This window comes from Akebia trifoliata, chromosome 15 (genome assembly GCF_017979445.1).
Source record: "Akebia trifoliata isolate Shusen 1 chromosome 15, ASM1797944v1, whole genome shotgun sequence".
NCBI lineage: Eukaryota > Viridiplantae > Streptophyta > Magnoliopsida > Ranunculales > Lardizabalaceae > Akebia > Akebia trifoliata.
Genome location: NC_141389.1, coordinates 15,072,924 through 15,087,711, shown reverse-complemented (window position 1 = coordinate 15,087,711; position 14,788 = coordinate 15,072,924). Strand labels below are relative to the sequence as shown.

General features: G+C 33.9%; 1 long non-coding RNA gene across 3 annotated transcripts; it reads right to left on the bottom strand.

Moving 5' to 3' along the window:
* Positions 1-3,851: 3,851 nt before the first annotated feature.
* LOC147384414 (uncharacterized) lies at positions 3,852-14,435 on the bottom strand. 3 transcript variants are annotated; one of them, XR_015173004.1, is made up of 7 exons: positions 13,959-14,435; positions 11,104-11,173; positions 8,194-8,255; positions 6,402-6,482; positions 6,001-6,098; positions 4,068-4,229; positions 3,852-3,962 (listed from the first exon to the last, which is right to left on the bottom strand). It is a non-coding gene; the product is annotated as an uncharacterized LOC147384414 (long non-coding RNA). The 3 variants fall into 3 exon arrangements; XR_015173003.1 differs by lacking the exon at positions 13,959-14,435 and adding an exon at positions 11,319-11,780; XR_015173002.1 differs by lacking the exon at positions 13,959-14,435 and having other exon boundaries at positions 11,104-11,780.
* Between the last annotated feature and the right edge of the window lie 353 nt (positions 14,436-14,788).

The following is a 14,788-nucleotide window of genomic DNA, read 5'->3' as shown; positions in this document are numbered from 1 at the left end:
GAGAAAGTACCTGTCTCTGACGAAATTTTGGAAGGTACGATTTCTAATTATGATGTTAGAAAATTGGACTTCTATTCAATGTTGTTTCCTTTAGATCATATGCTTCTGATAAGATTATGCACACTTACTAAAGTTAGAAATTGTCGAGATAGGCCGAGTAATAAAACTGTCTACGCCACCAGAAGACTATGATTGACAAAAGGTTGTTGAGTACTAGGAGACAAAGAATGCTGACGAGATATGCACAGTAGAGTAGGGTAGAAAAGAATATTACACGGGAAAATATGTGTTATGGCGATGAGTACATTTATAACATGGTAATAATATGATGTTGGATTTGTATGCGTAAAGGCTAAAAATATTTGTTAGTAAGTGATGTTTAGAATAATACCTTGTGAAGAAAGAATGAGACTTTTTATAAAGATTAGGTAAAAACCTATAGAGTATAAGTGTACAATCTAAAACTGAAATTTGGTAAGCGATCAAAATGAATGAGTATTTGGAGGTAAACTCGTCGACGTGTGAATAATGAATTTCATTATGAGAGGTAAGGGGTAGATTTATGAATAATGGAACATGTTGGATTTGGCAATTGGATAAGCTAAAAGTAGAGTTAAAAGGATTAGAATTATAGTAGGGAATAGTTAGATAGAAAATGTGTTTTGAAAGCAAGGTAGGTCAAAGTAAAATGAGAGAAGGAATGATTTTGTGACAAGGTTGCATTAATGGTGACTTAATGGAATTGTGAGAAATAAATGAAGAAGGTAAGATAGTAATATTGCTTATGAATTGAAAGTCATGAGAGATAGTTGTGAGATTTGTAAAGGTTAATTGTGGTACTGTCAATATTGGATGATAAGTGGAAATATGCATGATTTAGGCAAAATATAAAGTTACATGAATAATGATTAATTGATATTACAATGATATTTAAACAGTAACTGGTAAATATTGTAATTTTGGGAGTAGAGAAAGAAAGCATGTGACTTGCAGCTTATGGAACCGTTTGAAGTAGTTGAACTGATTTTGAGCAAGTTCACTGGATGTTCCACGTGTCCATGTTGAAGAAATATTTGCCAGGCCCTTCACACGTGATTAGTTGCGAAATAATTTATTTGATGTAAGATTTACCCTCTTGATTAAGGTTTTAAATCATGAAAATCATGACAAATGCCTTGAGGAGATGTCATGGTAAGCAAAAATGGAATACTGCATTGAATATAAAGATATTGGCGTATTAGGAATAGAGATTTTAATGCAGTTTGCGAATTTAGTGTTAGTAAATATTTGTATTATAGTAGGGATATAACAAGTGTGAAGGTTGTGTATTATTTTATTAAGGAGTATTAAATGGTGTGCAAATAATAGTGATGTGTTTGTGATAAGCCTATGCAATGAGGAGTAATAATCAGGGTAAGTATGAGTAAAATATAATAGACGGTGCAATTGATGAGAGAAGTAAAGATAAAGAATATAGAAGATGTGAAATGATTGTTATTGATAGATATTGGTGGGGAAGTGATATAAGGTGAATTGATTGTTATCTTAGGGTTATACAAATAATGGATTAATTGGAGTATGAGTTTGAATTAGAGTGATTAATTAATGAATGTGTTGGGTTGACAGAGTATAGGAGACATAAGTTTACGAGTTATAAATGAGATTGGCTTGGGACTAAGAATATATGGTAATCGAAAATAGGTGTTGTTTATTATACATGTCGTGTTAATGGAATCGCAATAAAACTCGATAAGGTATGATTTTAATTTCGAGAATGAAATTTTTATTAAGGGGGGAGAATGTAAAACCCCGAGTTTTCAATTCGTATCTCGAAAAAAATAAATAGGGAAATTTTGAGAAAATCTTGAAAGTGGGACTTAGGGGTAAAACTTTAGGATGTTTCTGATCATTTTTAATGGAATCTGACCTCACCATTGGATTCAAAATGATCGAAAAACATATTTTAGCCTGTAAGCATGCTCAAATGCGAGTCCAAATATAAAAGTTGTAAAATCCTCGATTATCGAGTCAGACCAGGATAAAATAATAACTTTTTACTAGAACAAGAATTATTAAGATTTGATTATATCATTGAATTTATAACAAAAAATTATTGAACATGAACTATTTATTTGTCATTTTTGGAGATCAGGAAGTCGAATTATCATCAAAAACGAAAATGACATCCATTTTAGGGGTCACCTTAGGCTAAAAATATAAATTTTTGTTAGAGACATAATTTGAAAAAATTGACTATATCATTAGATCTGGAATGAAAAATTAGGCAAAATAAAGTATTCATTCATCACTTTTGAAGTCCGGACGGTCAAGTTATCATCGATCGAAACAATAGGCAAAATACCGATTTCATCCCAAGATATATATAAATAAATTTTTTTAATTTTTTCACTATTCACTTTCGTTTTAAACAACCCAAACCAGCCAATTCATTAAAAAAAATTATTATTTTTCTTCGAATTTCGACCTCCGATTCACGACAAATGGCTCACCGTCGTCGACCGACGCAAAAGGAAGAAATGTCCGCAGCCGTGTTCTCTACAAAACCCACCTAAGATCTCTTCATTTCATCTTCTCTTTCACCCCATATCGTCAAAAATCAGTCGTATATATATACAGGGATTTCAAAACTTCGACCTCGGATTTTACTTGTTTCGGGGTCAAACCGTCTTTCTCCGTAAAAGGGAGAAAAGACAATTGCGTCGAAATCTTCGAAACCATCAGGTTAGATATGAAAATCAGTCATCTCGAACTTCGAGCCATCTCGATTTCCATGTCGTTCACCTTGATTTCCATGCATGCCCTTCGATCCTTTCGCACAAAGATTGTAAGGAATTCTCAATTTCTATTAGTAATCGTAAATTATGAAAATTGCATTTAGATTTTTATTAAAAATTTGTGGTGAGTTTCCAAAAATATAGAATTTAATCAGTTATTTCAAATTCACGTTAAAACTTATATATTTGATATGTTTGATTGTATTCACTACAACATTTTTAATCTACAGCGGCGGATTTTTCCGCCGCTACAGGGTAATTTGTCCGCCGGTAAAAGATATTGCGGCGATGAGCAGCGGAATCAGAGATCCGTCGTAGATTCCTCCGTCGCTAACTATAGCAGCGGATAATGTATTCCGCTGTTGCAGGTATTACTTTTAGCGGCGGATATTAATATCCGCTGCAATAGATCAATTTTTATTAAATAAAATATAATGTATATATAGCGGCGGATATTAATATCCGTTACAACAGGTAATTTTTTTTAAATGAAAAATATATCATATATAGCGGCGGATATTAAAAACCGCTGCTATAGGTCAATTTTTTAAATAAAAAATATAACACCTATAGCGGCGGAGATTAATATCCGCTGCCATAGGTCAGTTTTTAATAAAAAAAAAAATATAACACCTATAGCGGCGGATCTTAATATCCGCTACCATAGGTCAGTTTTTTAATAGAAAAATATAACACATATAGCGGCGGATATTAAAATCCGCTGCTATACGCTTTTTTTTTTTTAAAAAAATTTATTATATATCCTTCAAAAACAATATATAAAGACGGAATTTGTATCCACTGCTGTAATTTTTTTTCATATATATATATACATTTAACCTATATCCTCCAACCTGTACAGATTGAAAACTTTAAAATAAATAATATAAGAGAGCTGCTATTGCCACACTAACTTTGATTAATCCCGCACTAACACAGGCAAAATTTGAACTAAACAGTGAAAATTTTATGGACAAAAAGATCATTCTTCTTCATTTATGAAGTGTATGTGGGTAAATTAAGCAATGAGACCAATCGAAAAGGGCACAAAACATACCTGTTGTTCACGTTAGCACAGAATTACCATTTCCAACATTTGACGCTCTTCATTCTTCCTTTGTTTTTCAATTATTGACTTCCGAGCAAGAAGCCTCTAGTGTTCCTTATCTACAATATAGAAGGAAAAAAGAAAACAAAAGTCCAAACACTCAATAGAAACACTATTGAATGCTTCTAAGCAAATACGTGCATGACAATATGCTTTCAACTTACCAAACTACCAAAGAGAATGGCACCCTTCTGATGGTCAACTTTCATGGAAATGAAATTAGATTTAACAGCATCAACTGAAATCTTTTCAATGACTGAAAAATTAAAAAATGGGATCATCCTTGATAGCACCTCAATCTTCAGTATCTGATACACATGTGAAACCTGGTAAAGTAGAAAACAGCTCAACGAAAGCACCCATAATCTGTAAATGTGATAAAATACACGGAATTTAGGATTGCCCCCACTAGCTTCGCCCATGTCCATCACATGCTTATAACTTGCCATGTATTGTAGCTTCGACATTAGAGCTTTCATCTCAAACCATCCCAGTCCATTATATATAAGAAAACACAGAAAATAGTTCAATTCAAAAGGTTCGATAAATCATTTTATACATTTTTTTACTATATGTAATCTGCAAGTATCATGAATTCCTATGAACACAGATTTATCACAGTGTAGAATCAAGTTGAATTCTTGTTTAAGTATAAAATCATGCATAGAAATGTTAACAGGTCGGGTAACAACTATTGTTGACATAATATTGTGGTAGGACTAATAACTACTTTTCTGTAATGTTGCTTGGACATTTAATAATTCCAAGGAATAGATTTCTTATCAGAAGAACATTAATTTGGCCATTTATGAGATTCTTGATGATTATTTCCCGACGTGATGTTCTAGAGAAACAAAAGAATTAGGTTTGTCCCTGATGTTCTATTCCTTTCTCTAGTCCATGGAAACAAGTTGTCAATTGCTTAATTTGCAAAATGATAACTTACAATGATGTTCTGGGGACAATAAGTTAGTACTTTTTATCATTTTTTATAACTTCGTTTTTTATTAAAATAAAAAGGAGATTAAGAAGAAGAGTTTTTATCATTCTTTTTAATTGAAGTCTATTGCAACTCAAAGGGTGTTCTCCTCATAAATACTGTTCAGTTTATGATCAGGGAATGATGCGTATTAATTTCCTTAATTAATGCCATAAAGCCTTTAAAACTAGAAATTTCTGTTTCAATATAATTTTCTTTTGGTTTATCTTGGCACTACTGTGGAAAATATGTCAGTTTTGCTTATCATGCTGGTCATATTGTTTACAGACCTTAGAAAAAATGTATGAAGATAAGACTGGATTATCAAGCCCAGAGAAGATTGATAGCGGCAGAAAGAGATTGGTTACTGGTTTTGGAAGACCTTGAATCTGGATACAGGATTTCACAAACTCATTATGTAGTACAGAAACATTTTATTATTTTATTATTTTATTATTTATTTTCACTCAGATTAACTCTAGTTTAGCATTCTCTTGAGTTTATAAGATTTATAGAAAGTCTTTACAAAGGGTTCTGTTGTTTGAATTGGAATTGGGATGGGTGATTGAAAAGAGAAAAGCAACAAGCATGGAAGGAAGCTCAAGTATGGGTGATGAAGACAGAATCAGTGATTTACCTAACCCTATTCTCTATCACATACTCTCATTCATCGATATGAAAGAGGTAGTTCACACAAGCCTTCTTTCAAGAAGATGGAGATATAAATGGATATCTGTTCCCTGTCTCAACTTTGATAATCTTTTGTGGAATAAACTTAATACAAAGAAACAAAATCAAGAGAAAGTTTATAATAAAGATGGATTCATGGATTTTGTAGACAAGGTTCTGTTTCTTCGTGACAACTCCAAGATACACAAATTTAATCTCTCAAGTGGCAATTACTGCAATGCAAATAGAATCGGTACATGGATCACTGTTGTAGTAAGGCTGCAAGTTCAAAGCCATCTCTTACTTATACCACAACAGTAGCAACTACCAAATCACTATCCCACTTATCTTCCATTCATTATACCATTTCATGTCCACAAAAATGCATATATATGAAATAGACATGCTAAAGATCTTGCAAAGCATGAAGATTTGTTTGATAGGCATACCTTAGAAAGTAAAGCAACTGCAACTGCGAAATGCAAGGGATCTCTTCAGCAAGTTGGAAGATAACATGCCCAATAGTGAAAATCTAAAGATCCTTCAACTGCAATAGATATAAGAAACCAACCATCAAGCAATCAAGCCAAAAGGAATCCTATCTTTGAAAGTAATATGAATGTACACTGCCTTACATATAAGAGGATAAGACTACATATGACCATCTTTGCAAAATGAGATCATCAATCAAAATCAGATTTAGTCAATTTAAGTTTTGCTACTAGTCATGAAACCTCGTGTATTAAATGAGCAAGTAAAAAATTAAGACACCATATGTTGGCATGTAATTGATGGATGATTTTTGTTGCGAACATTAGCAAATAAAAAATTAACTAGAAGTAGCTCATACCTCTATCAGCTTCTTCAAACAGATTGTAGCCCTCTCCAAGGATTCGACATCTTCATCTATCCCAAATATTCGAATTGGAATCTGCAAGATGGACAAATAAGTACAGAAATAAGTTATTTTGAATTCTAATATACAACCCTCTATTTTTTACAATCTGTAAACCATAATTTGAATCCTGTTTTATTCATAAATGTATACTAAAATGGAGAAACAAAGTGATCTACTCAAAAGTATTCATGAAAAATAAAAAAGTGTTTCTAAAGGATATAAAGTTTGTGTAGTGTTGGTACTGAGTGCATGTTATGGAAACTTAGGGAGAGAACAAGTGAAGTGGTGCACGAGATTGAGAGCCAACGGCTGTTGGAGCTTGAGAGTGCAAAAACCAGAGAGTTGTGCCACAATCTTGATATGGAGAAGGAGAGGCAAATGCAGGTGAGATTAGTATTCTCTTCCTCTCATAAAACATTTGTTCCAGTGCTCAAATTACATCCTTTAGTACTAATTTAAAAATAAAAAATTCTTGTATTTCTTTTGCTGGGTACCAGAGTGTGTATTGGCAGATAGCCAAACCAGCCTCTGAATGAACTCTTTTAACTGACATGAACCTGTCTTGAGTGATCATCAATGGGTAGTTGTTAGAAGCGTAAACTTTCAATTCGTTTGGATTACTTGCTTTCTTGCATACAGTTTATGAACTACATATTAATCAACTTGCACATTTTGATCTTGGTTCATTCCGGCTTTGATCTTTAGTTGTTAGCCCAACTATGTTTCTTCAGTGAAAATTCAGTTTTAGTCAAATAATCTTTCATTCAAATCAAACTAGTTTATGTACACAAGTGAATTTGGTTAAGTTTCTGTAGTGAATGTTACTGACACAGAGCTCTGATTGGTTCATTCCAGCTTTGATCTTTACTTGTTTGCCCGTGGTTCATACATTCTTACATTATAAATTCCTTGGAAGATGGAAAAAATAAGTTTTCGTGTTGTTTGGATCTATGTGTATCCATAGATCCAAACAACATTAAAACTGATGCAAGGAAGAAAGGAAGTCTGGTTCATACGAGTAAAGGTTATTCTAGAAGCTTTCATGTTAAATTTCACTCTTCCCTAACCCCCAAATTGTGTATAAGTGTGTACTAATAGTTTTCTAGTGTGCACTACATCCCTCATAATCAATCACTACTTAAATTTAAAACATTCATCACTAGAAGATAAGGTATGGGTCTTGATGGACCCGCGAAATCGCCCCTGATGTACAGTCCATTCTGCCTATAGAACACCACCAATAGAATACAAGGCACAACAAACATTTCTTGATTCTCCTTGTGTACCTCTTTTAGACCTCTAGCTTTCATGTTAAATTTCACTCTTCCCTAACCCCCAAATTGAGTATAAGTGTGTAATAATAGTTTTCTAGTGTGCAATACATCCCTCATAATCAATTACTAATTAAATTTAAAACATTCATCACTAGAAGATAAGGTGTGGGTCTTGATGATGATCCACACCTATACTATTTTCAAGTGATGATAAATTTTCAGACAAGCATATACTGAAATTGTCATCTTTGTTTGATTTTTCTTTACTGTTCAATTAACTTGTGATGGATAACAAGGTACCCACTTCTCATCAATCCATTAAGAATTCTGCATTAGATGGAAATCCTAAGTTACAAATAATCTATCCAATATACATGAGAAATCTGTTTCCGTGCATAAGAGAGGGAAATATAAGAAGGAAACTGAAATTAATGTCTCATGTAATAATTGGTGCACGAAAAGCATCTCACCGATTAGAAGTCCACGATAAGAGAATCTAGGCTAATCAACAATGCTCCATACAGAATACATACTGTGAAACAAATTAAGAAAACCAAATGATAAAATTAGTTTGTAGGGACAAAAGGAAATAAAAGAATAAAGGTTCCATAGATATAGTTATTCAACGACATAGTTTAGACTAGATCAATAAGTATTGGATAAAAGTGACCAAAGTGATCAGCAATACAAGATCACAATGTAATATTTTATCACATTTCAACTTTCAACACAGCATTATTAGCATATTATTGATTATGCACGGGTGGAGATAATAAAGAATACTAAGAGGACTTTGGGGCAGTAGTGAAGATCATAGAGGAAGTGGTGGCTATTAGTAGTAGTGGCAAAACAGAAGGTTATGGCAGCAAGGGTAGTGGTGCCTATCTAGCCAACCATCTGACCCAACCAAACCTAACAAGAATTGCTTAAATATACCTTCCTTGCCCAATGAATCAGCATCTTCATTGACACCTCTGTAAATGTTCCTTGCAAGCTTTCTAAATTTTAGAACACCCTATAATTTTTTACTCATTACTAGGACAAAGACTATCCACAAGATTTTATATTCAGTTTTAGGCACGTTACAACAAAAAGATTTTCAACAAGCAAAATATGACTTAACGGTATTACATAATTTTTTAAAACTTTTGCATGCAAAAAAGCTATTTTTGAAACAACTAAATCCATTATAATGATATAGAAATTCGATTAGATTCGACAGGGCTCAAACTGCAAGGAGATACCGATCCAGACCAAGGCTCACTATGGGGAAATAAACACCATGCCTAACCCATTTGGCATTGGGAAATTTCAATCCATTGATGAAACCTGCGGGTCAAGGACTGAACCCATTACCTCCCACTTGTGTACACACCAACATCTGAGTTATCGGGTGGGTGTAACAAACACATTCTCTCAACATTCCATCATGACCTCTTGGGCCAGTAGGGTTTTTCCAAAAGAAAAATCCTTATGCACCTTGCTCTGCAGGCCCAATAAGTTATATAAGTCATGTATTGTGGATGAGGATGCAAGTGGTCTCACCTATGTAAGAATGTAACCCTCTTATTGTCGGTTGGGGGCCTGCTTAAAGCCCCGATTACCTTTCAAAAAAAAAGTTAGATAAGCTATGAGCACAACACTTGGGATATACTAACAAGATCATGCTCACCCATAACCATAAAACAGGACAACTTGTTAATATGTTGAGCAAAATACTGCAGAATTTTATTGCATTACAACTCATAGTCTAATACAAGTAATCAGTTTTTAAGAAGAAAAAAAAGATGACTGCAACAAGAATACACCCATTAACCTAGCTCTAACAGGCTTCGAACAATGACATTTTAATTATTAACGTCGTAACAATAAATTGCACTTGTCAATCAGGAAATACAACCAATATGAGAACTGTGGACTGTGGACTGTGTTGGATATTAATAACAGTGGTGAAAACTAACCAGGAATCCCACTCACTGTTTTTACTATACAAACAAAAAGTTAGGGAGAAAAGGAAAATAATAAAAAAATCAAAAAATATATATATATATATATAGGGAAATGTTCAGCACCCAACCATTTACCCAACCATTTGCCCAACATGTTTTGTCCTACATGGGTTAGAAGTTTTGGAATGGGCTGATTTTTGGCGAGGATGATCTCTACGGTTAGAAGATCATCCTCACCAAAAATCAGCCCATTCCAAAACTTCTAACCCCATGTTTACAAGTTGAAAAATTGTGGACCGTCCAATTGGGAAAACCCACCCAATTTAGTGGAGTGTTCTCCCATACATCCTTAAAGGAGTTTGGAGCAGCAACTACACAAGGAGAAGCAAAAGAGTGTACACTATAAGCCTAGTCACATAAAACTGAATTGGATCAATCAAAGCCAAGTATGGATCACTGATTAGATCTTAAGATAAATGCCCATAGGATTGTCTTCGGAGTCAAGACTCTGATTCAACAAATTGAGCAAGCAGTGAGTCTGGATTGTTTGGTCCATTGGTCGAATAAACGTCTTGAAAATCATTGTTTTGGACATGAATTCTTCTATGAGAGTTCTCAAAATCAAGGATAAAATATCTGGGATACCTTGAAGTTTCTAATTATACTGGATGGAAGAAGTTGTCCCTCTCAATCATATGTTTCTAAGCATTGTTTACCATATAAACCAGCTCAACCAATTTAAAAAAATGAACCCCAACGAGTTCATTGGCATTAGCAAAAAACATTTCTGTTGCTAGAACATCTATATCAGTGGCCAACATTGACAGCCTAATGTATTCCTCCTCAGTACATATGAAGGTCAGAAGAGTTTTAATGATCTAAAAAACACAGAACACTCTTGTTGAGGTATGAGTTCTCACATTAATAACATATATAAGTCACACACCAGCTCTTTTCCTACCCAACATGGGATTAAAATCTCCACAAGAAATAAGTATGAAAGCATTGAAGTAAGCAATTTTTTTATAAATTTTTCATAGATCATTGAAGCAAACAAGATCTTGCAGTGTTACTAGGGAATGCAAATAATCTTTATTATGATGAATGCAATTGTTTAGAATTTTATAGCATCCTCACTACCTCATCTCAACTACGAAAATATGAGTGGGAACCAACCACAGTAAGGCAACACCTCTTCCAATGCCCTGCATATGTCCCCAACCACACTGACAGTGATGGCACAAACCTCAAAATGTGCTTCAATTGTGAATTTCTCTAAAATGAATGTTCTACTGTTTTAGGAATTTTTTCCCCATGAATTCAAAATATTAAAGCATAGAAATTAATATTTATATAGGCAATGACACTTCTAAAAAAATATAAGAAAGGAAATCTTTATTTATATTAAATATTACAAATTGAGAAACTTACCAACAAAATTTGGATTTCTATTGATGTTTTTCTTGAGAGTCCAATACTTCAAGTTTCCCACCTTGAAGAGCTGTCACAGAGAGATAGAGAGAGAGAAAAGTTAACAACTTGCTCCAACTGACATCTACTCGTACTATCTTGAACAGCGCAAGAGAAAGAAAGGTTGTCCATAGTGTCACGTAAATAACAGAGAAGCACGGGCAGAGAAGCATTACCTTGCCAATGGCAGCTGTGGTGTTTCCGGCAGTCATAGGTGGATTGGCTTCCCACTGCTAGCAGCAGCTACTAACACTACATCAGGTAACTACCACGTACGTGCAAGCAACTACCAAGAGTTAAAGCAAAATGTTTTGCTTTACATGTGTGTCTCGTAGTGAATGTGTCGATAGATGTTTGGCATGGCGAAAATCATATAAGTGTCGTGTATTTGTTACATAAAAACTGACTCGGATTTCTCTATGACATGTAGGTGACAAACACTGGGACTGGTGCTCAAACAACGGTAAGGATAGTGGATCAATGCAGCAACGGAGGACTGGATTTCAGCAACTTGACACCAATGGACAAGGCAATTCCCGGGGCCACCTCATTGTTAACTATCAGTTCGTTAACTGTGGTGACTGATGTATTCCTATAAGTCTGTCTTTCCAATATAAACTACTTACCTATAAGTCATTTGTGAGCAACCCATTTCATTAACAGTTTTCTCTGAAGTGGGTTAAAGCATCTTAAGAGCATCAATGGCTATTTTGGTGATGGTTTTTGTAGTGGTTTTGTTGCTCTGTATCTGCTCTGCTTTGTTAAGATGGCATGAAGTTAGATATAGAAGGAAAGGCTTGCCTCTTGGTACAATGGGGTGGCCAGTTTTTGGAGAGACTACAGAGTTTCTTAAACAAGGACCAAGGTCAGTTTTTGAGGATCTTGGGTTTGTTTCATTTTCTTCATTTTTAGTTGTTTTTCAATTTTGATAATGCATTGTTGAAGTAAATTTATTCTTTGATATGGGTTTTCTCTTATATTAAATTTATATGTGTTAGAGAATAATCTTTTACTGTTTTTAAGGTTTGGGTTTTTCTTGTTATGCTGGTTTTCTTACAATTTGTGTTTGTTGTTATAAAATAATCTCTATTGTTTTAAGATGTTTTCAGCTCTAGTTTCCAAGTTGATTGACTTGTGTTGTATGAGGGGTTTCTCTTCACTCACACAAGTGTTACCTTGGCTTATTGTCTATTCTAGTCTACACCAGCTTTAGTTTGCTTAACATGCTTGTAAACATGCAATATTTATTTATTTATTTTAATTTTTTTTTAATTAATAGATTTCATTTGCATGACAAACCCATGTAAGATATATATGTATAAAACCAGCCAATATTATACTAAAGAGAAGTTCTATTGGGTCTTCTATCTATTTTAATTCTGAAAATTCTCAAACAAAATGACTACTTTTTCTTGAAGTTTCCTTATTTTACATTATAATTTTCATTAATTTTGGTATCTTTTTTTTGTGCCCTCACATAACAGGTATGGAAATGTTTTCAAAACTATTCTTATATTGGGGTGCCCCACAATTGTTTCCATTGATCCAGAGCTCAATAGATATATACTCTTAAATGAAGAAAAAGGCCTTGTTCCTGGCTATCCTCAATCCATGTTGGATATCTTAGGGAATTGCAACATTGTTGCGGTGCACGGTACCGCTCATTGTAAGGTCATATCTTAAGGTCACCTCGGTCTTCTTCAAATCATTTCTAACAATAGAAATTTATAAGCACATTGTACATGGAAGTGTTCCTCTCTTTTCCATCACACACACACACAAACACAATTGTGAGGCTATCTCCATAAATTTCAATTTCACAACTACATTGAGAATATCATTAAAAAATAAAAATATAAAACAATAATAAAAAGTTGTATAGCTTGTCAACCAACTATAAATTAGATTAAACATTGAAAAAAATAAAAAATAAAAGTTCCCACTACTGCACAATAAGAGTTCACTTTAATTGGTTGGGGATTACTTATCTTTGGAGGTTAAAAGTTCTTTATTGGAGGCAAGAAAGACAAGAAGGAAGAGGTACTTATACTTTTAAATCTCTAGTTACTGATAGAGTTTGAGATAATGTGAATAACCAGGATTGTTTGATCTCTAGAAAGATTCCATTCAATAGAGAGATAGGTGAATTACAAGGGAAAAAAAAACAGCAATAACTATTCTGACTTGTGTGATCTTGTTACAAAAATTGGTCAAAGATTCTCACTAGAGGAGGCTTGTTGGATGATTGGTGGTGGTTTCTGTTATAATATCCCTAAATGCATCTGGAAATAAAGTGTTTGCTAGGACTTCACAATCTTTATTTAGGGTGTGAGGGTCTTTTTCTTGGTTTGAAACAGCTCAGTTTTGGATGGTTTTGTTTGTTACAAGACTTTGTTGGATGACGATGATGATGGATTATAAGCACTGAGAGAGCCACTTTCTTTTGCTCATATGTCTAATTTATAGATATAGGACTCTGATGCATTAAGTAACAGGTTTGTTTTTTTTTTCCCCATTAAATTTTCAATTTTATATGTTCTGATGTATTTCATCAGAACATTGATTATGAAGACTGCAAATCTGCCCTTATGTTCTACCCTTTCTAGTGATCTCTCTCCTCTCTTCATTTCTTTTGACATGTTCACCGTTTTATTATCAATCTTCTTTCTAGTTTAGAAATCTGAAATAAAGCTCTCATCCAATCTGAGATCCCAGTCATCTCGAACTCAAAGTTAATTGCAAATTTTTGCATCAAAAAGCTAGGGTTTCAGCCCAAAAACATGTAGAACAAGTGTAGTTCAACATCAAAAGAGTACCTGAGATGTGAATCCAAATTGAAGATTGAGGAGAGCTTGTGGCAGCTGAGGTTGAGGGTTCAAGTCCTTCCTTTCGCTCCTGGCGGTACAGGGCAGATATGGTGGCGAAACAATCCGGTGTCAACCTTCACAACAGCGACCACGAAGCCGGTGCTACACTAAACCGATGCTACACGAAGCTGGCGCTACCAAAAACGATGAAAGCAATGGCTGAACCAACCCTCTAAACAGAAGAAGGGTCGATTGAAACTCCAATCGAGCTCAAATGGAAGAACAAAGGGATAAAACTCTATGATTTAGGGATTTCAAAGAAATGGAGAGAATGAGAAGAAGAGAAGAGAAAATGGCTGAAAGAAAATGAAGATTTTTGAAGCTTCGCCCTCTAAAATTACCGCGAAATTTTTGCGCCAAATTGTTTGGGCATTTGGAGTATGCACTATCGCAGCGGACCAAATAATCCGCTCTTACAGGAAATTAAACTACCGCCAAACAATTAAAACAACTATTTTTTAGTGGCGGATATACTCATCCGCTACTATATTAATTTAAAAAAAAAAAATTAACACACGACTAATTCATAAACCAAATTTTTTATATTAAAAATTTTAATTTTTAGTGGCGGAAATACTTATCCGCTGCTATATTAATTTAAAAAAAAAAATTAACACACAACTAATTCATAAACCGAATTTTTTTATATTACAAAAATTAATTTTTTTAGTGGCGGAAATACTTATCCGCTGCTATATTAATTTTTAAAAAAAGATTAACACACAACTAATTCATAAACCGGATTTTTTATATTAAAAAACTAAATTTTTTAGTGGCGG